The sequence below is a fragment of the Balaenoptera ricei genome, chromosome 14 (genome assembly GCF_028023285.1).
Source record: "Balaenoptera ricei isolate mBalRic1 chromosome 14, mBalRic1.hap2, whole genome shotgun sequence".
NCBI lineage: Eukaryota > Metazoa > Chordata > Mammalia > Artiodactyla > Balaenopteridae > Balaenoptera > Balaenoptera ricei.
The window spans coordinates 30,303,868-30,330,073 of record NC_082652.1 but is presented as its reverse complement, the minus strand read 5'-3'; the positions used below and the strand labels follow the sequence as shown (position 1 = coordinate 30,330,073).

The window sequence follows — 26,206 nt, the reverse complement described above, 5'->3', positions numbered from 1 at the left end:
AATTGAAAATGCCTTTTGCCATCACTAATAAAAACATTTCCTAAGGAACAGAGGAAACAATTTATATATTCTCCAAGTGTATGTATGCATTTATTGTATACATTTATATTATAAATGTGCAAGTATGTGTATACCAGAAGGTATGGCCGCGCGTTGTGAGCTGTTATTACTTTTATGGACACACTGGCGACCCCATCCCACGGGAGACCGCGCCTGAGAATAAGCCTAGGGGTGCACGGCTGGGCGTTCACCCTGAGACCGTGAATCACCCCAGGCTCGAGGCTTGTCTCGGCCTTGGGTGGTTGCCTGCAAACAGTTTTTACTGTTATTTTGAAACACGGGCTGGCGCTTGGGCCCCTCACATGCCATTTTCTCTTTGTCACAGGGAAACATTTTCCCTGAGGGATGAATTGCCATGTGTGGGAACCCCTGCCCCAGCTTATGCAGCTGAAAGACTTGGGAAATAGGAAACGGGAGGTGGGAAGGGCGAGACAGGAATGACCGGAGCTCTGTCCCTGGAAAATTCCCTTTATTTCTGTCACGACAGAGCTGGGCTCGCGTCCTGCCCTTCTGACCCCAGCATGGAAGGAAAAGGGGGGCTGGCACCATTGGGGGACCACACCGGTCCCTGCCTCGGATGGGACCTTGCTGTGACTGGGCCCCATCAGGTCCCTACTGCCATGCCTCTTGCTGCCACCTTCTGGGGTCCGTGTGGCCCTGCCTCACCTTGGTCTCGTCCCCCGAGCCTGGACCCTCCCACCCGGAGCCTGGACCCTCCCACCCGGAGCCTGGCTCACAGCGTTCGCTCTGCCTGGGACGCCCTGGCTGACCCTCCATTTGTTAAACCTGAACGTCCTTCAAGTTCAGCTCCAATGTCACCTCACCAGGGATCCTCCCCAACCACTCAAATGCTGCAAGAATTTACCTGTCCCTCTTCTCTGCTTCTAGACCGTTTCCTGTAGCCACTTCTCACCACCGGGAATGCCAGGAGAGTTGATTGGGAGCAGAATTGATTTTGTACACTGCATATCGATGCAAGCAGCAAAGGACTTACCTGTGAATCTGAGATTTTGCCCACCTGCTTTACACCCCACCCCAAGGCTGAGAATATACAGAGGGGCCTCGGAGCTGAGCCACCGAAACCGCGTGTGTCCCGAGTAGGTTCTCTCCCGTCCCAGCTTTGGCTCCTGATGTGGACCCCGGTCTCGTTCCTCTGTGCAGAGAAGCCCACCAACCCTTCCCACTCACTAACTACAACTCAGAACTCTGGGAAACCACAAAAACAACTATCTGAGGGCTGTGAAGAGCAAACAAAGCAGGCAGATTGTGGAACCGACTCAAACTTGGAGAGATGATTGCACACAACCACTGGTCCCCATCGTGGGATGCTGAGAACTTTAATAGAAACTCCATCCTGCTTGCCAGAGGAACTAGGAGAAGGGTGCAGAGAATCCCGGAGGGGACCCCCTAATTCTATGTGTAAATCCACACAGGTCTCAGCCTAACCCTTGAACCACCCGTGCAAAGGACAGGCCCCAAACAGCATAATGGGAGTATTAGCTTCCTGGGGCTGCTGTAAAAGTCTCCACACACTTGGTGGCTTAAGCCAACAGAAACATTTTCTCTCCCAGTTCTGGAATTTGTTCTGGAGCCAGAAGTCTGAGATCAGTTTTACTTCTTGTTAATTGGAGTTCATCAAAATTAAAATTTTTGCTTTTTTGAAGATATCGTAAGAACATGAAGAAGCAAGCCTCAGACTGGGAGGAAACATTGAAGGATTTGTAGGGACACTATATTAAGAACTTGTACAGCTCGATTACAAACAACCCAATGAAAAACTGGGCCAAAGATTTGGATGCTTTCAAAAGAAGGTACCCGAATGTCTGGCAAGCACATGAAGTGATGCTCAACATAATTTGTATCAGGGAAAGATGAATGAAATGGACAATAAGATACGACTGCGCTCATTGCATTGGCTGTAATTAAAAACAGTGAACATGCCAAGTGTTGGGGCAGATGAGGAGCAACTTGCTGGTGGGGATGTGAAACGGTCCAGTGCTCTGGGAGACATTTGGGCAGTTCCTTTAAGAGTTAAACATACACCTACTCCATGGTCCAGCCCAGCCTTTCCACTCCTGAGTCAAGTTACTCCAGAGACATGTTGTGTCCAGGACGTGACTGTTCTTTGCAGCTTTGTTTGAAGTAGCCAAAACAGGAAACGACCCAAGTGCTCACTGTAAGGGTAAATGAGAATCATTTTCTCCATTTATAAAGGCCCCAAAGACCATTTTTCCTTTCTCAGAGTGTGTTCTGGGAGACGCAGTGAATCTGTGTCCTTGCTCTGTTTGGAATACAGGTCCGTCTCTCCAGGACCGAGCCCAGGCTCCAGGCTTACAACGTAGAGATGTTTCTCTGGCCACGTGGACGGACTCAGGAATTAGCGCCAGGCTCCCTCACAGGAGATGTGGCATGGAGCTGGAAGAGAAGAGACATGATTGATCTTTCTTCTCTTTTGTGGCAGAAATATGTTGGATTTCCCCCTAACTTTGTAGTCATCTTCAGGCCACCTTACCTGCATGTAAATCTGTTGATGTTTGCTCCGTAATGTGGTGTGTTCTCTGTTCTTCTATTGGTCCAGAGGGTCTTTCTCTTGGCCCTATTTGCATCCTCAACCCCACCCACAGGTGGATGGATAAGCAAACTGTTGTCTATCCAGACCACGGAACACACTCAGCAATAGAAGAGAATGAATTGTTGACTTGTGCAGCAGCATGAATGGATCTCAGAGAGCGGTGCTGAAGCCCAAGTGGAAGCCGGGTCTCTCCGACCCCATCCTCAGTGGTCTGGGTATTTCCCAGGGCTGAGCTCTTGGCCCAGAAACAGCCGTACTTTTCCCTCAGTTTGTTGTCTTATCTTCAGACTATTTTTTCACAGCCAAAGTGGAAGTCATAATGGGGGTGGGCAGTGAGTGGACTTCAGTCTCATCACTTAAAAACATCTATAAAAATATGCAGGGCTCTGCCTCAACCAAGAGCCAGTGATCCTGAGAACAGGGTCTTGAGTCTGAATTTGCAAACAGGTAGTGACCCAAGAGCTGCCTCCTCATCATCTGGGGACTTCCTTAAAAATAGCTCCCTGAACACCTGTGGGAACTGCAAGTTAATTGATCTGAGATGGTGCTGGGAATTTGTATTTTCATGAGGGGTCCAGGTTATTGTAACACGCAATAAAGTGTGGGCACCGTGGCTCTGAGGGTCACGTCATTGACTGGAAAATTCCATCTTTTTCAGTCTCTCCACTTTTGCCTTCACCAGCAGCTGGTGCCTGGAAGCCCCTCAGAGGAGCTGACGGCAGCCTGCACACCAGAGGCCCCTGACCAGCTACCCCCATTATTTTTGCACTTTGCTTTTATTTCTTTTAACTGAGTCTTTGAAGCCTATGAAAATGCAAACTACCTTAGGCAGATGGAGTGAATTAGGAGATGGCCCAAAATTCTTTGCCTTTCTACCCACTGAGAGGTAGGGTCTCTGTCTCCCCCTGCCTACCCCACTGCCTTGAATTTTGGAGGAACAGATGCAGCAGAAGATGGGACTGTGCCAGTTTCTAGGCCCAGGTCTTAGGGAATCGGCAGCTTCCCCTTGCATCTCTCGGAATGCTTTAGGAACTCTGCGGCCATGCTGTGAGGAAGCCCCAGGGGCCCTGTGGAGGCGAGGGGAGGGTGGGTGTGGGTGGGTACCAGCCAACAGTGAGGGCACGTCTTCCAGGTGCCTTGAGTCACCCCAGCTGAAGCCTGTGGATCTGGGTGAACCATCCTTGCCAGGCCCAGGGCAGACTCGGGACTAAATCCAGGACTGCTGTTTCGGGTGGCTCGTTTTGCAGAAATGGGGACCTGCAAGGGGAAGCTCTCACGTCGGTGTTTGGGACCAGCTCTCAGTTGTCCGTCTTCTGTCACTGAGCAACGGTGACCCAGGACAAGCGGCCGATCTTCACTGACCTTAATTTTCTGCATCGTGAATTTGGGTAAAACTGGACTAAACGATCAAGATGCTTAAGATTCAATGATTTTGTGGAACTCTGTGATTTTTATCTTCATCCGAATGAAGGGTTGGTAGGTGGGTCTGGATGGGAGGTGGAGAGAGGGGAAATCTTCCCTGACAGCCCACCCCTCACCTTTGGGATAAGTGGGTCCCTGACTCTCTCCAGCTCAGTAATTCTCAAAGAGGGGGAGTCAGATAACATCTAACAGCTCATATAGGTTTTTAGTCACAAAATGTTTTGATATTTAATAAACCTTAAAGGAACATATGAGATGCTGCATCCTCCACAGGAAGCAGGCATTAAAAAGAAGCTTGGATGCCTCATTCTGGCTTCTCCGACTCTGCCTGGGGCCGGACCCACGTTGCCACCCCCTCCCTCTCACTCGGAGACCAGAGGGTTATCCCAGAGATGATCTCAGGGCATCAGGAGAAAGCTCGGCCCAGTCCGTCTCATTTACTGAGCTGCCTTACCCTCTCCCAGGCCGATGCCGGGGGGCTTGCCCTGGAACAGATTTAATTCTTTTATTTAGTGTCCCTGAGGACAGCGGAGGGGGTGTCCACCTGGCCCCTGACTGCGTGGAACCACGTCATAAGGCCTTTGGATTCAGGACCTCCTGTTGCCCTGAAATGAACGATGTAAACTCGTTCCCACCATCCTGAGTGGCTCCTGGCAGGACTTTCGAGGTTGAATGCACTTAATCCGTGGGGATTTCCTATTTTGAGAGTGAAAGGTGCAGCCTTGCTAAGTATAATTAAACACTTACCCTCGGATGCTTTTCAGAATTTATCCACAGCAGCATGTGGTTTGTGTCCTGCTGGGACTTTAAGGTTATTGCACTGAGAGGGAGGGTAGGGTGGGAGGTGTGTGTGTTTTTTTTTGTCCTGGTAATTTCTCACTTGCCTCTGAGCTGTGCAATTTTCAATGGGAAGAGCTGACCTTCCAAATAACCCCTGTGATGCCACCGTGCTCTCACCTGTTTCTATCCTTAACGCTGAGGGGCTCAAGCGTTCAAGGCCACACATGGCTTGGTCGTTTCCTTCCAATTTGTGCAAGAAGTCTGTCCATTCTTCTCTGATGTGGACTTTCATTTCAGACTTATTAAGCCGTTGGAAACACCCTTCCCTTCTGAGTCCTGAGATGATCAAATGCACATTCCTTCCCTGTATTTGTTCTGCACTTAAAGCATTTCAGACCATTGGGCTTAAGGCATTTCTCTCATATCTGTGTGGAATATTCCCATCTTCTCTCATCTTTGCTGAAAATACAAGCCAATCTATTTCTGTGAGTTGTAGATATCAATACAAATCCAGGTCCGTGATAAAGGACAAAATATAGAAGGAACCCAGGTGAGCTGGGTTGGGGGTGGGGGAGGAAGAAAAGGACAGTAAGTGGAGATGTGGGATTAAAAACATGACCCCAGGGCTGAGACACAGAAACATGGGTGGAGTGAGATGGGTGAGGAACATGTATCTGTCAGTAGGGGACAGGTTATGCTGTGGTAACAAACAGCCCACTGATCTCAGGGCCTTCAAACCAGGCAGGTTTCTTTCTCTTGCACAGAAATCCCCTGAGGTCTGGGTGACCCTCCAGAGCACCTGTCCCTTTTTTCACTTTTATCAGACAACAGAAGACCGAGGCTCGATCTCAACTGTGTGGGAAGCAGAGGGAACTGGTTGTCAGTGAACAAAAGGAACGGTTGCCACAAAATAGAAAGAGGGGGCACATGGGGGGAAGAGAGGTTGCAAACTTCGGTGGGGGGCCCAGGAGCACTTGGGGGTGTGAGGTCAAGACTTCAGGGTATACGGACTCAGGGGCCTTTGGGGCTGACGAATGCCACCCTCGTTCCAGCCCAATTTCTGAGCCAATTGAGAAGGGAGGCTCGGGGACCTGCTGAGAGGTCCCTGTGGCTTGTGACAAAGCTGGTTTCCCCTGGGGAGGGGCATGTGTGTCTCACTCACGGGGATCCTGTCAAACAGAGGAAAACAAGGAGGAATGAGGGCAGCCCTTCTCCCAATGGCCCCTCTAGAGGCTCCAGGTGGAGGGCGGCTGAGCCAGAGATGGAAGCAGGAAAAGACAGAGAAGCAGACTTAGGGACAGAGACTCGGAGAAAGAGGAAGACGTTCTCGGGAGAAGAGAACACCTGGAGAGACGAGTGGGATGGGGAGACAGAGAGATGCAGGGGCTCAGAGAGAAGTGGTGAGAGATAGAGACATAGCGAGACAGGGATACAGAGAGAGAGACAGAGACAAAGATAGACAGAGATACAGACAGAGATAGAGAGAGATACAGATAGAGATAGAGAGACAGAGACAGAGAGACAGAGACAGAGAGGGAGGAAGAGGAAGAGAGAGAGAGGGAGAGAAATCAGACTTTTGGGGGAACCAAGGCAATAACTACAAAGAACCCGCCTGGGTGGGTTTGGGGACGTGGAGGCTGGAAGGCAGGCGGACGGTGCCCGGAGCTCTCCTGCCCACCTGCTGTGTCCTCCCAGATTTTCATACTTTCCTATTCCATCTACAGAGATGTGGGTGACTCATTGCTTGGAAGTTGCTGAAGGGCTGTGGGTAGAGAGTAAGCCTTTCCTTGCTGCTTGGAGCCCTGGTCCGGGAGGTGGTGCGGGCCCGGTGAGGGGGGAGATGGGGGTGCAGGCCCTGGGCTCTGCCAGCGGTCTGTCACCTGGCCACCTGTCTGCGCAGAGCCCCTCTCTGCGTCTCTCTCATCCATCTGGACAACCATTGTTGGTTAGAAAGCTTGTTAAAACATGGCCTGATTCAAGCAGAATCTATTTACAGCCACTCACTCTTAAGCATTTTTGTCTGCTTGTTTGTTTATTGCCAAAATCACACAACAAACCTTTGCATTGATTCTTGCATTTGATAGTTTTCAACTCAGAAAATGAAAAAAACAAGTGGAGTGGGAATGGCTGTCTCACCGAAGACTCTGAGTTCAGCTCCAAGTCCCCTGTTGGGCCAAGGTCGGCATCATTGTCTCATCTGTGTGTATTCTTTTCAGCTGTTCGCAAAAACCACTTTCCAGGCCTTTGAAGACGCACGGATGCACATCTTCTTGGTCAAGTTCCCCAGCGGGAGGTTTGCAGGATCAGATGCCCTACGCACCCCCGGAGAGCGCTTGCCTCTAAATGCTTGCTCCCTTTTGGCATTTAGAGAATATCTGAAGTAGTCGACATCCTTTCTGGCCTTGACAAAATCCATAATGCATTTTCCCAAGCACTTTGGCCCTTCATTTTTCAAGTGATCTATTTTCTCAGGGAAACGTAATCCGCATGTTTCTCATTTACACTTAACTCATCAGTCTGCTGTCTGGTGAAGTCGGGTGGCGTTCAGGGGGCCCGAGGTCGCTGTCATTGAGCTTAATCGGGTGTGGGACGCACAGCGGCCACTCACCCTGCTTCAGACCACGTCCCCTCGCCTCTGAACTTCACTGTCTGGGGCCAAAGTAAATGTGTTTCTCCTTCCCTAGAATTTGTGACTGATCCCCTCTAAACCCTCCTAAGGGCTTAATAAGAACAACATGGGCTCCCTTCCCACCTCCCACCTCTGTACTTCCCTTTTCCTTAGCAAGTGCTCAGTGTTACAAGTAGATCTGTGGAGACAGATGACTGTAAGGGGTTCTGACTTCGGTCTGATTACAAAGGTCCAGGCCGGTCTTGGGTTCAGCTGAAATTGGGTGTCTGCCATTGACCTGACTTTCCTCTGCTTGGGAAAGTCGAATGTGCATCCCAAATGAGAAGTAAACAAAACTTGGATTCACTAGAAGCCAACCTTCCACGGGGAGCACCGCCAGCCCTGACAGACTTCCCAGTCTGCTTTGATAAGTGGAAGGCAAACCCCAGGGAAGGGCTCCGATACCAGAGATTGATTGAAAACAAACACCGACTTAGATGCACATGGTTGGGCCTGCGCGGCTTTCCACATCTGCATCTCAGAGCCGAACGATGAGAAGTCTTCGCTCTTGGAATTGCCGCCCAGGGCACAGCGAGATCCTTAATCATCACGGAAAAATTCAACTGTGTGCAGTTCTGCTGCAGGAAAATATGTGCCTGCGTACGTTTTAGAAACATCTTCCATGTGGACAAGGGAAACAACTAGAACTTTTCTGGTTAAAACAAACTTAACCCCCCAAAGTCAAGTAACCAGAACATACCGCTGCCTCCAATATTTAAAAACAGAGGATGATAAAAGTCACCATTTATTGATTGTTTCCTGTGAGCCAGGAACATCACATACCTTATCTGTCCAGGGGTTGACGTCACCTCCCAGGGAGAGAGCTGGAGGTCGGGTGGAGGTGGCAACGTGAGAAGGTGGTGGTTCTGGGCCCCAGCTCCTCCCCCACGTGGCTGCTTCTCCCAGGACATCGTCATGGAGGCTTACGTGTCTTCATTCAAATGCTGCTTCTGTCAAAAAGGGAGTCCGCGTTTTCTCTCAAGGAGGCTGTATTTCAGCCTTCCTCTCCAGGTTAACCCAGGATTAAATCAGGCGTGATCCAAGCAAGGAATCAAGGCTGAACTCTTCCTTCAAGGAGAATCGTGCAAAGAGAAATAATGGAAAAATAGCCACCACATTTGGAGAAGTTTGGAATTTCCCTAATACTTCCCTGAGAAATGATTTTGGAGAGACAAGAGGTGGAGTCAGAAAGCAGGGCCCCTGATCCTGGGGACACACACACCTGTGCCAGAGGAGGCTGCTGGGCTTTTGAGGCGGCATTAAGGATGGGGAATGACCATACCCACTTCCCTGGGCTGCCCTAAGCGTGTGAAATGCCTTATCCTAGTGTCTGCTCGTGGCCATGGGCCCTGTCGTAGGTGAATCTGAATCTGTGAACAGTTCATATTTGACCAAGGAAATGTTTTTCTCCTCATGGAATGGTCATTTTGGTTTTTCAATATGGCAACCAAAGCTCTAATCAAGGCCAGTCTGCGGACAGGCTTCTGGACAAAATCATGGTTTCCCCTTTTCTTTTGTTTGCTGCACATGGTTGACATCAGTGATGGAATTATACTGGATTTAAACACATCTCATTGCACACGGTCAGAAACTGGTCTGCAAAATCAGGCTGAACCCAGGCCCTGAGGATGGTTCTCAGCCTTCCTGCTGCAGGTCAGTCCAGAAATCCTGCTTCTAGGCCCCTTAGAGGAACAGACGTTCAGATACACGTGCTGCAAAACACAGACCAAGAGAAAATCTTTCTGGACGTTTTTTAGTCCCTTAAAATGTGTGTGGGTTTTGAGACGGTAAAGAGCTGGTTTTAATCTTGGTTAAACGGAGGGAAACCATCATGGCTCCTTATCAGCCCAATTATTCATCAGTAGTGAGGTAACTGAGAAAACTTCACAGCCAGTGTAAGGTGCCCAGAGATTGCTCGCAAACGCCGACTGTGTATTCCCGTTTGAAGCAGCCTGTCTTCCCTGATGCAATGCGATGCCAGGGGCACTGCACACTCTGATTCCCACATGTGGGCAGCGGGTCCTCTGGACACACCCATTTGGAGGAATTCAACAAAGAGGGAAAGTGGAAACATCCACTGGGGTTTTTTTTTTTAGGTTTCCCAGTGCATTTAAATTTTTTTAATTTAATTTTTATTTTATATGAAATGTCTGTTGGGTTTTTGACGTTCTAACTGGGGGAGGAGGAGCCAACTGTAGTATGTGTGCAAGTGTGTGTGTGTGAGAGAGACAGACAGACAGACACAGAGAGACAGTGATTCTGCCACCCCCAAAGCTCCCTGAGCACATGGGCTCCAGCCTGTGTCTCTGAGTCAGGCTGCGCGGCCCCTGCCCTCTCAGATGCGACACAGACGACAAAAGCACGCACAGTTTGAATCCTCGTGAAGAACAGTGTAACCCACTCCCTCCAACGACTATGTGAAACTGGAGTTAAAACTTCCGGAACCTGTGACCCCCTCCGTCAGTGGGAAAGTCCCATCTCAGCCCCGACTTGAAGGATGAATGTGTCGCCCTCCCCCACCCCGCCCCGAATGGGGCTCAGCGCAGGGCTTTGATCTTCCTACATGAGAAGAGCGACTTTAAATTATGAAAGATGGCTTTTGATGATGGGAATAAAACGGATCTGCTCCCACTGTGCTGGGCTCCACGTCCCCCCTCTCACATTCCTGAGCTTCCCATCTGGGCATCCGAGAGCTGACAGCTCGGGGGGTGGGAGGGGAGATGTGTGTGACAGCTCCGGGGAGGGGGACAATGGGGGGACGTTGGGAAACGCCGCTCTGGTCCTCTGCACCCCAGGCACTGACGTCCAGCCCACATGATAAAGTGCCACCACGCGCTTGCTGCCAGGATGCGGGAAGGACGCAGGGAGGTGGGAAGGCTGAGGAGGAGATGAAAGCACAACTTCCAAGGCTCCTTTAAGTTGTACCATCCTGAGCAGAGCCAAGCCTGAATTATGTAAAAGCTGGCCGTGTGCCCACATCGGGCCATGCTCAGATGGTTTTGTAAGCAGGCGCTCTGCACCCGGCACACGGGCTGGTCCACCCTGGACCAGGGAGATGCCTGTGAAGCGTCCCTGGGACTGGTGGCCAGACGGCTGGCCTGGGCGAGAGGGGGCCTTTCTGGGTACTTGAGCTCCCGGTGCGGCCAGGTGGCAGGGTCCTGTCCTCCCCATGAGGACACCATCAAGATTGTTTCAAGCCCACCCCGTCCCTGCCTGAAATGAAAACCACGCCTCCACTCTGGTGTCAGACTTGGAAATCAAATTTTCTCCAGGTCTTCCTAAGGTTCTCAGAGGAAACAAGACCTTTTCCTGGGTCTGCAATTTTATCCTTTCTGCACAGACGCCCCTCCCTGCACGCCCTTTGCCCCCTACCCCGGGGGCTGTGGGTGATCCGAGAAACTCAGCCCTGCAGGGACCCTCATGTTAACTCCCTTCTGTTTGCTGCTTTGGGGCCCAGGTGTCGAAGGGCTCGTGGCGGCCCTGACCCAGGATCTGAGGGCACAGCCAGCTGTACCCCGTGGGTTCTGTGTGTCGGGGGACACATCCTACAAACAAGGACTAATCTGGTCCAGTTTCTGCAGCTCCAACCCACCCAACACCGCAGTAAATGCAGAGATGCAGATCTGCATTCTTTTCCCAGAGGAACAAAATAATCAAATGTGCTGGGTGACACTCAGGGGGCCATTTAATGTGAGCCTGGTGTTGCTTCCCGGGAGACACCAGCGGCAGCCACATGCAGGATGGCCTTGGGCACGTGGAAACACACAGCTCCATAAGAGGACTGGGTCTGGGGGCCCCCAAACCGGCCTTGAAGCCTCTGGCCTGATTTAGATTTGTTCATAAAAACAACACAGTTGGTTCCTGTTAAGTCAATAGCATGTGAATTGCTTCTCAGACATTTAGCTCTGGCAGGTCCTTTAGGACACGGCTGCATGTATGCTGCACTTCACAAGGCCTGGCTAGCTCTGCTCTTTTCTTCATTCCATAGACGGCAGGAAAGAGAAAGCAAAGAGAGAGAGAGAGAGAGAGACGGGAGCTGAGAGAATACCTGTTGGACTCTGATTTTCATCACTTATCCCATATTTTCATGCCGAATGACTTAGCTACTACCTTTAAAAGACATCCTCTGTATTTCCTCTTTCCTACAGTTTCTATTTCCCATAAAAAGTGGTTTTGGAATTGGACGTCAGCTTTAACTCGATCAGCCGACCCCCACAGGGACCATTTCCAATGGCCTGGTAAGAACTGCCACCCCCGTCCCCAGCTCAGCCCCACCAACTCCGAAAGCCTGGGTGTCACCTGGGCAAGAGGCAGGAGGCAGGGATGCAAAAGGCAAAACTGCCCGTTTCTCCATTCTCCCGTGACTCTGGATCGTGGAAATCTCTCACCAGCCCACTAGAATTCAACCTGGTACCTTGGGACCTTGACGTGTTGGCTCCTGGCAGCAGTGAGAGGCAGACAGCAAAGGTCCGAGGAGAGCGTGGGTAGTTGTGTACTGCTCGCCGTGGGCCAGGCTTCCTTACAAATGGCCCTGGTTGGAATTCGGGGTTCTGTGGAGGAGGGAATGATAATATGACCAATAAAACAATCACGTCTCTTCTGCTGGATGCTGACTTAATCTGGGTTAAGGCAAAGCACACTTGCCTCATTTGCCCCCGACCTCCAGAGACATCTTGTTGATGTCACCATCAACCAGGCAGAAGGGAAACGGCCCCACTGTGTTTGGCCAGGACTGACCTGGGCCACCCTCTGAATTTGCAAACCATCAACCTACAGAGGGGTTGGCGCAAATACCTACGAGGTATATACAGCAAAACGCTTACAACAAAGGCCTTACACTGAGGACGGGATGGGAATCCTGGCTCTGGCACTAATCAGCTATGAAACCCCAGGTAAACCAGTTACACTCTAAGCCTTAGTTTTCTCATCTATAAAATGGACATAATAGTACTCCTGTCTTAGGGTAGCTATGAGCATTCATTGATACAAAGTACATAAGATGTTTAGCACAAGAACAAGTACTTAATAAACAGTGGTAGTGTTATTACTATTATCACCCAAAGAATTGTCATTAGGTGATTTGAGCCAGGAATGAATAGCTTTCCCCAATAGGGTCCTTAAAAATGAAACCAGCTAGTCATCTAAAATCTTGCCTTCTCTAAGCCTCAATCCTAGATCTTGATTCTGACATCCAGCATCTTGAAAATGTGCTTGACCGGTTCCAAGGGGCTCACTGGCAGAGACCCCCTGGGGAGGTGGTGTTGGAAAAACACTGTTTAGCATTTTAGCAGCGACTTCCAGACGAGGCACAAAGGACACTTACACTGCACTTCAAACCGCACATTCCCGGTCAACTCAGAGATCAAGCTCTGGGGACAGAGTCGGACCTCACAGAATGAAAACTTGGGTCTTTGGCAGGAATCCTTTGTGAAGCATGGGAAGAATTTCCTTTACGGGAATCCATGGCGGAGGCGTGGGATGAGGAGAAGGGCCACGCAAAACCAGAGACTGAGCTGGGTGGTTGCTTGGCATTCTAATTAAATTAGAAGAATTCTGCTCAGTGGAATGTCTTGGAACATCTACTATGTGACCCAGTTTTGTTCGTAGGGTTTTAGAGCTTATGGCGGGTGCTGTCCACAGCCAGGAGGTAAGGTAGAGTCATTCCAATTTAGAGATATGCTAAAATTATGATTGAAGTTTACGTGAAAATCTTTAGGTTATCTTAATAAAGCCTCTCCCAGGTCCTCCAAGTTGGCTGTGAAGGGCGGTCAGAGGTCATGTCTCCAAGATTCACCTGCCCTTGGCTGTCTCTCTCCTCGGTGTGCTGGTCACGTCATGGCCTTAGGAATGCGAATACCTCTTGCTTTCCTCTTCAGGAATATGGACACAGGCGCCCTCCTAATTGCCAGGTGTGTGGTGGAGAACAAGGTGTAATGTTTCCTAAGACTCGGTTCAAGTTGAGGGTGATGGAAGAGACTAGAAGATAACACACAACTGGCTCTGGAAAGGGCAGCACCCTCATTCAGGAAGACCTTCCACCCAACAAAGGGGTGAGCATGCTCGTATCAGAGCCCCCCAGAGAGCAAGCACTTCACAAGGAGTAGCCCGGAGTGTATGGAGTTGCCCTACACACGTGGTGACCCAACGTGTAGCTGTGATGGAAGGGTACGCGGAAAGGGTGGGGGGAACAGGCAGTTTCCTCTAGACTTTCACGGCTTTGCTCTGAGCTTCCTCAGCCCACGATAAGGGCGTTTCTCCTCTGGGGGAACTGGAAAAAAAGTGTTTGAAAACTTTGCCACAAGCTACAATGTAAATATCATGAGGTAAAATGAGGATCAGGACTGCGGGGCCCAGGCAACAGGCAGCAGCAGATCTCAGCTCAGAGAGGCCGTCAGTGGATGGGAAAACCCAGTGAGGCCACTGCTGGATTCTCCTGCATCCACAATAGAGCTGTATTCTGTCGCTTCTAGAGACACAGAGATCTATTTCAATAATTAGTAGGTTTGAAGAAGTCTTGAGAAATACTAGCAGCAAGTATTTTCCAAACAAAGGAAGCAAATTGCCTTAAGACCATGCAGAGGAGTTCAGCTAATTTGAACTTTTCATCGTGTGCACTTGCGTGACTGAGGGAGTGTGGTAGAAACCGCCCACTGGTCCCTGAGGTCTGCTCTCCCCTTTGCTCTCTTAGTGACAGTGCTTTCTGAGCTTGTAGTGGGCATCCGGCCGCCTAGATGCAGACTCCTTGGGGTGAGCTGTGATCACCTCTCAGGAGGGCAGTGGGAGTGATGCGTACCATGTGCGGTCACCCCAAAAGGAACCACTTGATCCTGCTTCCGTCCCCTCTCTGGGGGGCTGGGCCACAGGGGGATGGTCAGCCATGTATGCAGAGGGGTATGGCACGCAAGTGGGGGGCTCCTAACTCGGGTCCACCTCCCTTTGGGGCTCGTGGACTCGGAGGGCAGGAATGCAGCTTGACTCTCACTAATCCCTGTCTGACATCTAGCACCTCCTTTATTCTCGGATGTAGGCAACAGATGACTGCTGTTAGCAGAATCTGTGATTTTTACCGTCAATAGAAATAAGGTAATTTCATATGGCGGTTCCGTTTTTGCAGATGTCCTGAAATATTTACACTCATCTTGTCCTCAAAGTTATAACTGACATGAGGTCTGCTGGGGGACCTGGTTATTTAATGTGCTTATTAAAGATTACAAGGGAAATCAATTACATTGAAGTACAGTTACCAATATAATGGGTTTCTTTTGTAATCTTATGAGTTTAATTTCATGCATGTAAAAACATTATTCTAAGATGGGAGCCATCACCTTTATCAGACTGCTGAAGGGATCCATGGTGTGAGCGTGCACACATAGGCATACGCACACGTACACAGGTACACGCACACACGTGTACACACACATATACACATACACACATGCACACATGCACATGCACACACATACACACACACGCACACACGCATACCCCTTGCCCAGGGGACAGTGGAGAACTTGGTCAGAGGAACCTGGGCCGAGGGGGACTTTGTGACCTACCTACTGTGAAGACTAATAAAAGAGAGAGTAAAAAGCTACCATTTGGGAGAGTATCATAGCCTCTGCCCTGATAATACAGAAATTAATCTTAGCTTCAGGAAGTCTCTAGCTTTCAAACTTCTCCCAGTAATACAAGGTCTGTGTGTGTGGAGGGGCTGGGAAGGTCCCGGGGTTGGCTTGCTGCCCCCCATTTTCCCCCGAGCTGGAGAGGAGGGTTACAACCACACTTCCTACGATGCCCTGTAGCTGAAGGGATGGGCGTGAGCTACGCTCTATGAATTACTGCGCTGGTGGGATTCGGGGCGCAGGAGTGGGGCAGAAGCAGCCTCCTGCCTCCTCTAGCTGTGTAACAGCACGAAGTGTGGAGACCAGATTCCATCTGCTTGTGGGAGAGCACCTGCTCCGTTTCTCCTCTGTGTCCTGTGTGCCCAGAGCTGGCCGTGCTGGGGCATCACAGCTCCAGTGGGGCCCCGGGTAGAAGCTCATCCTCCTGTGTCATTTGGATGATGTCCTGGAATTCTCTCCCGCATGCCCAGCCGAGCGCCCTTAGCCCTCCTGACAACCTGTAAGCACCCAGTTTCCCGTATTAAATCCTTCCTGCTCGAGACACCTAACGTGGTTCCTGCATTGGGTGTGGCAGGCCAGGGGGTGTGTGCCTGTCTCACAGAGGTTGACCCACAGAGACTTTAGCATTTTTTCATGTAAGGAGAGCATGACTTTCACCGCTTTTCCCAATCAGGGGCCCAGTCGCCCACAATTGTGTTGCCTGACATGTTATTACCCTTCATCCCCTTGAACACGTCACCTGTCTCTCACAGTAGCCCAGCGAGCCGGCCGGGGCACGTGGTGCTGCACAGGTGAGAAAGAGAATCACCCTCAGGTGACAGAGAGGTGGGTGGCTTGCGGCCAGACCTGGCCTTTTGTCTCCCGAGTCCAGGCCTTTTGCAGTGGGTTCTGAGGACAGGCCGGGGGCGGGGGAGCTTTCATTCAGAAACAGACCTCCAGCTGGGACGGGCCTCCCCTAGGTCACCGCAGCCCTGCGCTTTTTTATATCTCACGATTCCTTATGAGCTGTCAGTAGTCTAGGTTTTTTAAAAGGTCATCTTAAGCAAGGTTAAGCTCCATGCGAACTACCTTCTGAAACTCCTTCCTATGGTCACCATGTGGTCATCCTTCGCTCTGGACGGAAGGTGCAGAACACGAGGATGTAGCTGACCCCGGCATGCTGGCACGTGCCCCTGGGGTCCCCTGTTTAATTTCTCTTGGCTGGTTTACAGCTAAGGGAAATTGCCAAACACTCTTCCCCTTAAAATACTTTTTCCATGAACTGCGCTGACTTGCCCTCCCTGTGAGCAAATTCCAGAAACTCTCCCTTGGCCTGCGAGCAAAGATCGTTCTGAGACCTGAGGCTTGTGGCCGGTGCCTTCTGGCCTCTGCTTCCCCCCGCCCGCCCCGCCCTGCCCCCCGGGGCTCGGTTCTCCTGGCCCCTTACCTGGATCATCTGGGGGGCATCGCAGGATGCTTTTAAGGGTCTGAGAGAAGGTTTGCCAAGAAGGGCGGGTCTGGCCTGGTGGAGACGTTTGGTGAGTTTTCTACAGGTTGTAGCGTCTGCCAGTTAAGACACGTTTATTATTTATTATATGCTGTGTGCAGAGGACATGGGTGACCTCACACCCAACCCGGAGGGACCCACGGGCACCGTTTCAATGCTACGAACGTTATGGACAGAACGGAGAGTAACAGCCCATCAGAGCTGCCGTGAGAGGCCTGGGAGAGTCAGGATGACAGGGCCTGAGTCAGGGTCCCCTGAGAGTCAGACTGTGGTGCCTGTCTGTAAGGTGGCCAGGCCGGGCTGTGCGAGTTCCAAGGTCCCTGCCAGCGAAAGGTCTGTAACCCTACCGTTCATTCCCCTGGCCCAGGCGCCAACGCTCAGAGTTAGCTTTTCCATTTCCTCCCCACCACTTCCTGCCCCAGCAAATACAAGTTGTCGCTAAATTCAGAGGCAGCTGGGCCTGGGGAAGGGGGCTGACTGCAGACGGGCGCCCTGCAGGCCCTTCCCACGCAGGCTGCGAGGAGGCCGGCCTTGCCGGCTGGCTGCGCACAAATGGGGGCCGATGCCCACCATCTGCCCCTCCCTCTCCAGCCCACATCCTCCTCTGGCTTAGAGCTGTCTGAGTGACCCAGCAGCTCGTCTGCAGGTTGGTGGGGAAACTCCCCCAGCAGGTCGGTTTTGAGGGGCCCGGGCGAGGGAGGGAGCCCCGCAGAGGACAGTTGGCCGTGGCCCTGGGGCGTTGACGGGAGGGGCGGGGGCGTGTCTGCCCAGAGTTGGCTGCGTGAGTCCAGGGCGGAGAGGGCCCGTCCTGTGTACAAACACAGGCCCAGGCTCTGTTTCCCCCCGGAAGACACATGTGGTTCCATTCAGATCGCGTTGGATCCTAATGCAGTTTCCTTTCGTTGTTTGGCTTGTTTTTGTTTGTTTTAGAAGAATTCACATTTCCTGTGCCCAGGGTTGTCCAAGCACCCCCTGCACTGCCCTTTCCAGATGGGATGTCCTTTGAAGGCGCCCCTGGCCCTTGCCCGTCCTCCACGCCCCCTCCCACCCCAAGCAGAAACTGTCAGCAGCTTAACAGTGGGGTGTTTTGAGCATTTTCTGTTTTTCAGAGCTGAGAGCCCTTGGGAATCTTTCTCCTGGTGGGGAGTGCAGTCCTTTGAAGGACCTTTTGTTTTGAAAGAGAAAAATCAACCGAGGAAAAAAGTGCAAGCTCTCTGCAGTGAAGTTTAGGGGCTCAGAGATGCCAAATGAGAAAGATGCCCTTTAGGAAGGCGGCGTGGAGACTCCACCTGTGGCTTGATGACCCTGGGGCCCCTGGTGTCACCTGCATCACCTGTGTCCAGGCAAATATTCTGCCTGTCCATTAAATGGGATCTACACCCACCTTTATTAGCTAATTTCAGATGTGCCAGGAAAGCAAAGGTTTGGAGAATTTAGGTAAAATGCACCAAGTCACTGGCTGCTCAGTGGTGGAGGCCACACTTCCAAAAATTCAAAATTCAACAAGTGGGACCATAACAAACTAAAAACCTTCTGCACAGGAAAGGAAACCATCAACAAAATGAAAAGGCAGCCTACTGAATGGAAGGAAATATTTGTAAATCATATTTCTCATAAGGTGTTAATATCCAAAAATATGAAGAACTCATACATCTCAACAGCAAAAAACTAAACAATCCAATTAAAAAATGGGCAGAAGATCTGAATAGATATTTTTCCAAAGAAAACATACAGATGACCAACAGGTACATGAAAAGATTGCAACGTCACTAATCATCAGGGAAATGCAAGCCAAAATCACAATGAGATAACACCTCACACCTGTCAGAATGGCTATTATAAAAAAGACAAGAGATAACAAGTGTTGGTAAGGATGTGGAGAAAAGGGAGAACCCTTGTGCACTGTTCAAATTGTTGCAGTCATTAAAAGTAGAACTACCATATGATCCAGCAATTCTACTTCTGGGTATTTATCAGAAGAAAATGAAAACACTAACTCAAAAAGATATCTGCACCCCCATGTTCATAGCAGCATTATTTACAATAGCCAAGACATGGAAACAATTGAAGTGTCCATTGATGGATGAAGTGGATAAAGAAATTGTAGTATACATATATAGTGGAATATTATTCAGCCATATAAAAGAACAAAACCCTGCCATTTGCAACAACATGGATGGACCTTAAGGGCCTTATGCTAAGTGAAATAAGTCGGAGAAAGACAAATACCATATGACCTCATTTATATGTGGAATCTAAAAAAGAAAAAAAAAAAAGCTCATTCATGTTGATTGGTGGTGGCCAGAGGCTGGAGTCGGGGGTGGGTAAAAGGAAGGAGGTCAAGAAGTACAAACTTGCAGTTATAAAATAAGTAAGTCCTGGGGATGTAATGTACATCATGGTGATTATAGTTAGTGATACTGTTTTTGCATATTTGAAAGCTGCCAAGAGAGTAGATTTTTAAAGTTCTTACCACAAGGAAAAGAAGTTCCATAAATATGTGAGGTGATGGGCGTTAACTAGACTAGTATGGTGATCATTTTGCAAAATACACAAATGCTGAGTCATTATGTTGTGCACCAGAAACTAATATAACACATGTCAATTATACCTCCATTATAAAAAGGATAAAGTTAAGCCATTTAACTTGAAAAACATTCCACGGGACAGAGAATCCAGGGAAAGGCAGAAGCAGGAATCTAGAGAGAGACCCACAGATGGTCGGAGGGAAGTGTTCCTCGGAGCCCTAAGACAGGTGCAAAGAAAGTTCCTGTTCCCCACGTCCTCACCGGCCGATACCAGCACTCACTGCTACAAGAAGCAGAGATTTGTTGGACCATACATCCTGGATTTTCTGGGATCTCCCTGATTTCAACCATTGTTTTTCCCTGCCAGCTACTTCCAACCTGGCTCTAAAAATAGAGCTGGTGTAAGTGTAGAGATTTTGGAAGCTTGAACCATCTGTGCAGAGTTTGAAAACATCCTTGTTCAAGGACAGAAATTCATAAGCACAATTTCAGAAGATGATTTTTGCCTCCTTCCTGTGTCCTTTACCAGGGTGTAAGGGAGATGGCACTAAGAGAGAAAAAGTAAATAAAAAAATTAAAAAAAAAATCCACCAGAGCATTTTAAATGCAGTGTTCGTTTTCTCTCTCCAGCTCCTGTGGAGTCGAAAGGCAAAGGCAAGGCCAGCGGTGAACATTCCAGCCAGGAGCCCTGCCCGCAGCCAGGACTATGGTCTGCTTTAGAGTAACCATAGGACAGCCAGGGGTGGTGGGGAAGGGTGAGTCATAGCCAGGGGTTGGGGGGGATCTCCTTCCCATGGTAGAGGAGGGTGTTTCTGACCTCATTAACCTGGGGAATGAAAAGTGATATTAGGCTTTGGAAAACTCCGCCCAGGGAGTTCTTATGTTCTGGGAAGTGTGGTTCCTCCACTCAGATCCCCGTGGGCTGAGATGCTTGTGAGTGCTTTGCTATCCCACTAAGTCTTCATCTGCAGAAGGGAAGTTCACCCCTGACCCTAAAGATAGTTTCCAATGATACCTACCTTCTGGGAGCTCTCGTCTCGATGAAACGGAGGAAACACTTTGGGCATCATGCAGTGAAGGTGGATCTGGGCAGGAAGTGGAGCTGGTCCCGTGGAGTTTCAGGCCCAGACTTGAGGTCCATCTTCTGGCCCCAGCTCTTCAGGGGTCTTTCTCAGGGAAGCTGGTGTCCTCCCCAGCCCTCGGGGCTCCTGTGGGGATGATCAGTCCTCTTGAATGGCTTGACGGCCTCTGGAACCGGCAGAGTCCTGAAAGCTTACTGTGGTCTTTTAGGCAGAACCCCCTTGACCTTGTGTGTCACTCAACAGCCCTCTGCTTCCCCAGAGGCCCCTCAGCTTTCCTCGCAGCCTCGTCACGGCCAGCAGCTGGTCAGGTCACTTCTCCTCTGGTCTTCCTCCCATCATGATGGCCAATCTGAAATCCAGGCAGACTGGGGAAGAAGGAGGGGGCCCAGCAGATACAGAATTTCTGCTTCTTCCCACAGGTTCTTCTTCTGTCTATTGCTACCGGCACCAGCTGCCACAAAACAGCTCTCTGGCTTCTGCACAACCTCTGTGGATTTTCCTGCCCTCACATCCAGGAAGTCCAACCCCACTTTAAGAAATCCTGGAGGGGTTAGTGGAATTCTACCACGTCCATGAAATAAAGTAAGCAGGTTACATGTGCAATTTCTACCCACAGAAAAGCTCTGCGGCAGCCTCTTTGGGAAGAGTCTTTTAGGGGAGGGCCTTTTACTAGGAAGCCCGTTCTGGATAACACCTCAAAAAGGCTTACCTCGGCACATATGCCAAATCCTTCATCAAATAACAACGAATGTACAGCGGGTGCCTGCCAAGACTCACTGGATGAAAGCCACCACGATTTCCCCCTACAGGGCTATAAGCAGATGGAATCCAGTGTATTCCACACAGTATGAATGAATAAGGCAGGGAAGAAAGTTTCTCGGAGAATCTGCTACAAGTACCTTAGATGATAAAAAGACTGTTTCTTCATATTAATATTTAATTGTCAGGGGATCATTGCCAATTGTCTGGGTTTCCTGCTGGAATGAGCATATGCTGCCATTCTGACTTCAAATGCTGCTGCCTTTGAGAAAGCCCATGCAGGCATTTTCTCAACCAACTGCAGACCAGTCCTAAATGGTGCCAAGCAGGCAATGTTTGTAAGCTGGAAAAGTCGAGCAAAGTGTCCAAGATCATGTCAGAAGGGAGAGGAAAATAAAGAAAAAATGGTACCTTCCATGAAAATATTATCTCAGACTCAAGATGCAGATAAAACCTAACTGAACTAAATTTCAAGTTAGACTTTTCAAAATTTCTAAATGGAAAAGGCAAATGTTGCATGAGATCACCTGTTATTTGATTTTTTTCCCCAGATAGTTCCATATTTATGAGAAGGTAGTCTGTATGGTTTAGCTTGTGCCTGGGTAACATAAAGTTCTCAATAGGGTTCTTTGGAATGTTGGTCAGGGAGCACAGTTGACCATTTGGAGGGCCAGCTGGTCTCAATTCTAAACTCCTGAGGCATGATATCTAGAGAGCCACAAAGATTCTGAGGTTTCTAGGGTTCTGATGTATAGGTGTAGAGGCTACTGAAGACCAGCATCCTTCTATCCATTCACCCACCTAACCATCTATCCACCTACCTATCCATCTATCCACCCATCCACCCACCCACCTATCCATCCATCCAATTACTTATTTATTCATCAGGAGAGGGTTTTGCAGGGTATCTTTGAATTAGTCTTAGAAAAATGTGCTCCACAGGAAGTTAGAAGTGACCCTCTTACTGACAGGAAATAGAGCATGACACATTCATGAGAGAGCTGGACTTCAAGGGATCAGGACAAAGATTCCCAAACCCAGCACGAGGGCTCAGCACATGATTCACGTGTTCAACATTAAGACAGAAGCTGGCTTGAAGCTGAAAAAGGCCCATGATGGGTGAACTGCTTGGGCATCCAAGTGATGACCAATGTGGGTTTCCCATGGGGCTGACAAATGACTGTGAAGAAGGCACGTGGAGAAGGAACCAAAGGGGAGTTATTCTCCCATCTTCTGTCCTTGCCTGAGAGATAAGGACGCTCAAATGGTCGGGAATTTGGTGGCTAGCGTATGGGCTCAATACACCAACTTCTTTGTCAACGCTGACATATACTGTTTCACGTTAATTAAATAACATCCTGTGCCAATGGCGCACAGGGAAAGAAACACTATCTGATTCAATTTAGTGCCTAATACAAGTAAAATAGGTAACAAACAATGTAGATTATTCATAAAATAATGAATCATAGCCTTTCACATCTACAAGAGTTGGCATGAAGTTCAGTCATTCACTCAGCAAATATCTACTTCCAACAGGGGAATTTTTTCTGTGCTGCTTGGGGGTACCACATGTTACTTTAGCAAGGCTGATGCCATGTGGAAAACGGCCAGTGGTTTCAGTGTCCTCTCTGGAGCCTGGAAAGAGTCCTGAATTCGTGCCAGACTGAAGAAGCTGGCCGGCCCCAAGTCCCCGTCCTTAATGGTCCTCTGTGACGCCAGCTGCTGTGACCTCACATCATTGTGATGCCAGCGGCCCAGTGGAATGAAGTCTGCTTGTCTCTCATGCAAAAGTCCTAAACAGGTGTTCCTGGCCAGTGACTAGCTCTTCTCCAAGCAGTGGTTCAAAGCGCGGCTCTTTTCTTCTCTTTTCCTCGTATGGTGCTGTCACCCTTACTGCCTGGCTGTTGAGTCCTCTGGGCTCTTCTGCATAAAGTCTGATGGGGAGGAGCTTGGAGGAAGAGGGGCAGGAAGTCTTAAAGGGCCAGGCCCAGGGCCACACGTCCATCCACCCCTTCCAACTGGTCAGAACTCAGCCTACTTGACCTCCAGGCCTCGGGACACGCTGGGACAGTCCAGCTGTGGGCCAAACAAGGAATCGGGGTTCAAAACATGTTTCTGGAAAGGTTACGGGGAGGCAGGTGCGGCGCTGGGGCGGTGGGTTTGTGTGGCATCCACGCCGTGCAGAGGGCTCTGGTTACCTGTCAGGTTCACAGGTAACGACTTCATAGGCAGGGCTGGGAGTGAGACCAGGGTACCTGGACCAGCCCACAGCCCGCTGTACCTGACCTCCGACCACGGACTCGTCAGAGTCTAGGGGGAGCCACTCCAGGCTCAGCGCACCCCCTGTGCCCTGGACCTGGCCTCTGCGGGGCACACAGGCGCAGCGGTGCCGTAGCTGAGCTTCTCAAATTGTGCAGATGTGTATAATGACACCTGCTGGGAAGAACTGCTGCAGAGAAAGAAACCTCACTAAAGACCCCCACGAGGCACTGCCACTGCCCCCTTTGATGGCATCTTCCTCTCTAAGCAGATTAGGACTTTCCTCCTTGACTCTCCTGCCTCATGTGGTGGTGTTAATTCTAGTTTGCTCTTCTCTAAAGACGGAGACCAGCTGCTCCCTTTCCAACTGCCTAGATATGACTCAAGATTCGCTTTTATTAAATTTCGCCTTTTTCCCCTCCAGGCTGAAGCCATGTCGGTTCCTTCCCTCTTCTTTCCTCAAGGGGCCGTGGTCCAGAGCCGACAGCACCTCCTGGGCAGTCTCAGAGGCCACCTGCCATCTTGCTGGGGGACCTGGGGACCTGGGGGGGGGGTGACACAGGGCGCAGAGTGGTGGCCGAGGGCCCAGAGCTGCCGCTGCCTCTGCCTCTGACTGTGTGACCTTGACTGTGGACTGAGTCTGCTGAACCTGAGGGTCCTTCCCTGAAAGAGAAGGATAGGATAATTTATTTCTAAATTTCTTCAACACTTAAGCATCTTATGACTCCTAACAATTCTATTCCTTTTAAAAAATTCTGGACTTAGAGCACACCAATCCAAAAAAGAAAATCAGTGTTTGTCAAAGTTCTGGAGGGGCATTAATTGTATTTTCTGGGCATCAGAATCTTTACCCTAAATCATCAAGTAAGACTCATCCAGTTCCAGTATCCATAATTGTTCACCCAGTGTGTGTGTGTGTGTGTGTGTGTGTGTGTAATTCAGGATCTTTCTTTTTTTTTTTTTTTCAATTTAATTCTTCTGGCAGGAGCAATAGAGTTACCTGATTCAAAAGTATAAAAAGTATAATAAAGTATAAAAAGTCATAGATTGAAAGTCTGACTTTTACTCCCCTTCCTTCCCACCCTGTTCTCTGTTACCTCATTACTTCCTGCCTAAAATTAACCACTTTTATTTGCTTCTTGTATACTATTCCAGTGTTTCTTTATGTAAATATGAGCAAATATATTCTTACCCTCCCCCAATTCTTCTTATATCATCTGCACCTTTCTTTTTTCAAAATTTATTTTTAGTTTTGTATTGAGATACAATCGACATATAACATTATGTTAGTTTAGGTGTGCAGCATAATTTGATATTTGTCTGTATTGTGAAATGGTCACCACAATGTTTAGTTAACACCCATCCCCTCACATAGTCACAGATTTTTTTCTAATAATGAGAACTTTTAAGATCTACTCTCTTAGCAACTTTCAAATATGCAATCCAGTATTATTAACTACAGTCACCACACTGGATGTTATATCCCCAGAGCTTATAACTGGAAGTTTGTACCTCTGACCTCCTTCACCCATTTGCCCACCCCTCCCCTACACCTTCCCTTTTCCACTTCAGTCTCTGACTTCTTTCCACACCTCTCTTCAGGCCGTGTCCCCATTGTTTTTTCATTGCTGCATAGTATTCCATTGTGTAGAACATCATGATTTATTCACCTCACCTCCAGCAGATGCATTCTTGGGCTGTTTCCAGTTTTCTGTCATTGCAAACAATGCTGCAATGCATAACTTTATAAATATGCCATTTTGTATGTGTGCAATTCTTTCTGAAGGATACATTCCCAGAAGAATTGCCAGGTCAAAGAGTAGGTGCACTTGAAATTTTACTAGATATTTCCAAACTGCCCTGCATGGAGTTGTGTCACCCTTACATTTTCACCCTCGGTATATGAGCATCCCATTTTTTTTTTTTTTAGATTGATTGATTGATTGATTGATTGCTATGTTGGGACTTCGTTTCTGTGCTAGGGCTTTCTCTAGTTGCGGCAAGCGGAGGCCACTCTTTATCGCGGTGCACAGGCCTCTCACTATCGCGGCCTCTCTTGTTGCGGAGCACAGGCTCCAGACGCGCAGGCTCAGTAGTTGTGGCTCACGGGCCTAGTTGCTCCGCGGCATGTGGGATCTTCCCGGACCAGGGCTCGAACCCGTGTCCCCTGCATCGGCAGGCAGATTCTCAACCACTGCGCCACCAGGGAAGCCCGAGCATCCCATTTTTTTCTGAATCTTTGGACATTTGCCAAGCTGATGAGGAATGATAATTTGGAACAGTTTGGATTTTTTCTCGTATTAAGAATGAGGAGCTCAGGGCCCTTTGAAAGCAGCAAAATGATTTGTTAAGAGTGACTGGATGTCACCCTGGTAGGAACTCTATTTGATTTACTACTTTTCTCTGAACTGGCAGTTCTCAGCCTGGCTGCACACAGGAGTTACCCGGGGAGATTTTAACACGTGCCAGAGCCTGGGTCCCGCCCCAGACCATGAGAGCAGAGCCCCTGGGGATACGGCTTCAGCTCCTTGTCCCTCAAACTGAAGTTCTCCAGGTCGTGTATTGTTTGTCTTTTTCCAGCTGTGCCCTCTGTGGCATCTGGGGCCAGCTTCTGTCTTCTCCTTTTCCTTAGCCACGGGGACATTCTAGGTCTCGTTTGTAGTAAGCATTGCTTCTTGCTTGGGAGTGAAGCTGCAGACAGACTCTCAGTTCTGTGACAGGTCATGACAAGCCCCACATAGCGTCGTGAAGCCCTGGTCTTGGAGGCCAGCCGATCCTCCCTCCTGGCCTGTGCCTGCGGGCTCCACCGACACTTACAGCAACAGTCTAAGGAGGGCTCATGTTCGTGGTCATGCTTCCACCCTCCTAGGACATGTCCAGCTTTGCTAGAGTAGAACTGCTCTGGATTTTCAGAGACTAAAGTATATTCCAACTGCAAAAAATCTATATTGAGAGCGTGCATGTATTAATA

The 26,206-nt window shown here is 49.4% G+C and overlaps 1 long non-coding RNA gene across 6 annotated transcripts; it reads right to left on the bottom strand.

Annotated features, from left to right (window-relative positions):
* Window positions 1-1,374: 1,374 nt before the first annotated feature.
* Window positions 1,375-20,776, bottom strand: LOC132347565 (uncharacterized). 6 transcript variants are annotated; one of them, XR_009497221.1, is made up of 5 exons: window positions 20,155-20,776; window positions 16,548-16,663; window positions 11,917-12,052; window positions 8,286-8,452; window positions 1,375-2,475 (listed from the first exon to the last, which is right to left on the bottom strand). It is a non-coding gene; the product is annotated as an uncharacterized LOC132347565 (long non-coding RNA). The 6 variants fall into 6 exon arrangements; XR_009497220.1 differs by lacking the exon at window positions 16,548-16,663 and having other exon boundaries at window positions 20,155-20,770; XR_009497225.1 differs by lacking the exons at window positions 1,375-2,475; window positions 16,548-16,663 and adding an exon at window positions 2,940-2,998 and having other exon boundaries at window positions 20,155-20,771.
* Between the last annotated feature and the right edge of the window lie 5,430 nt (window positions 20,777-26,206).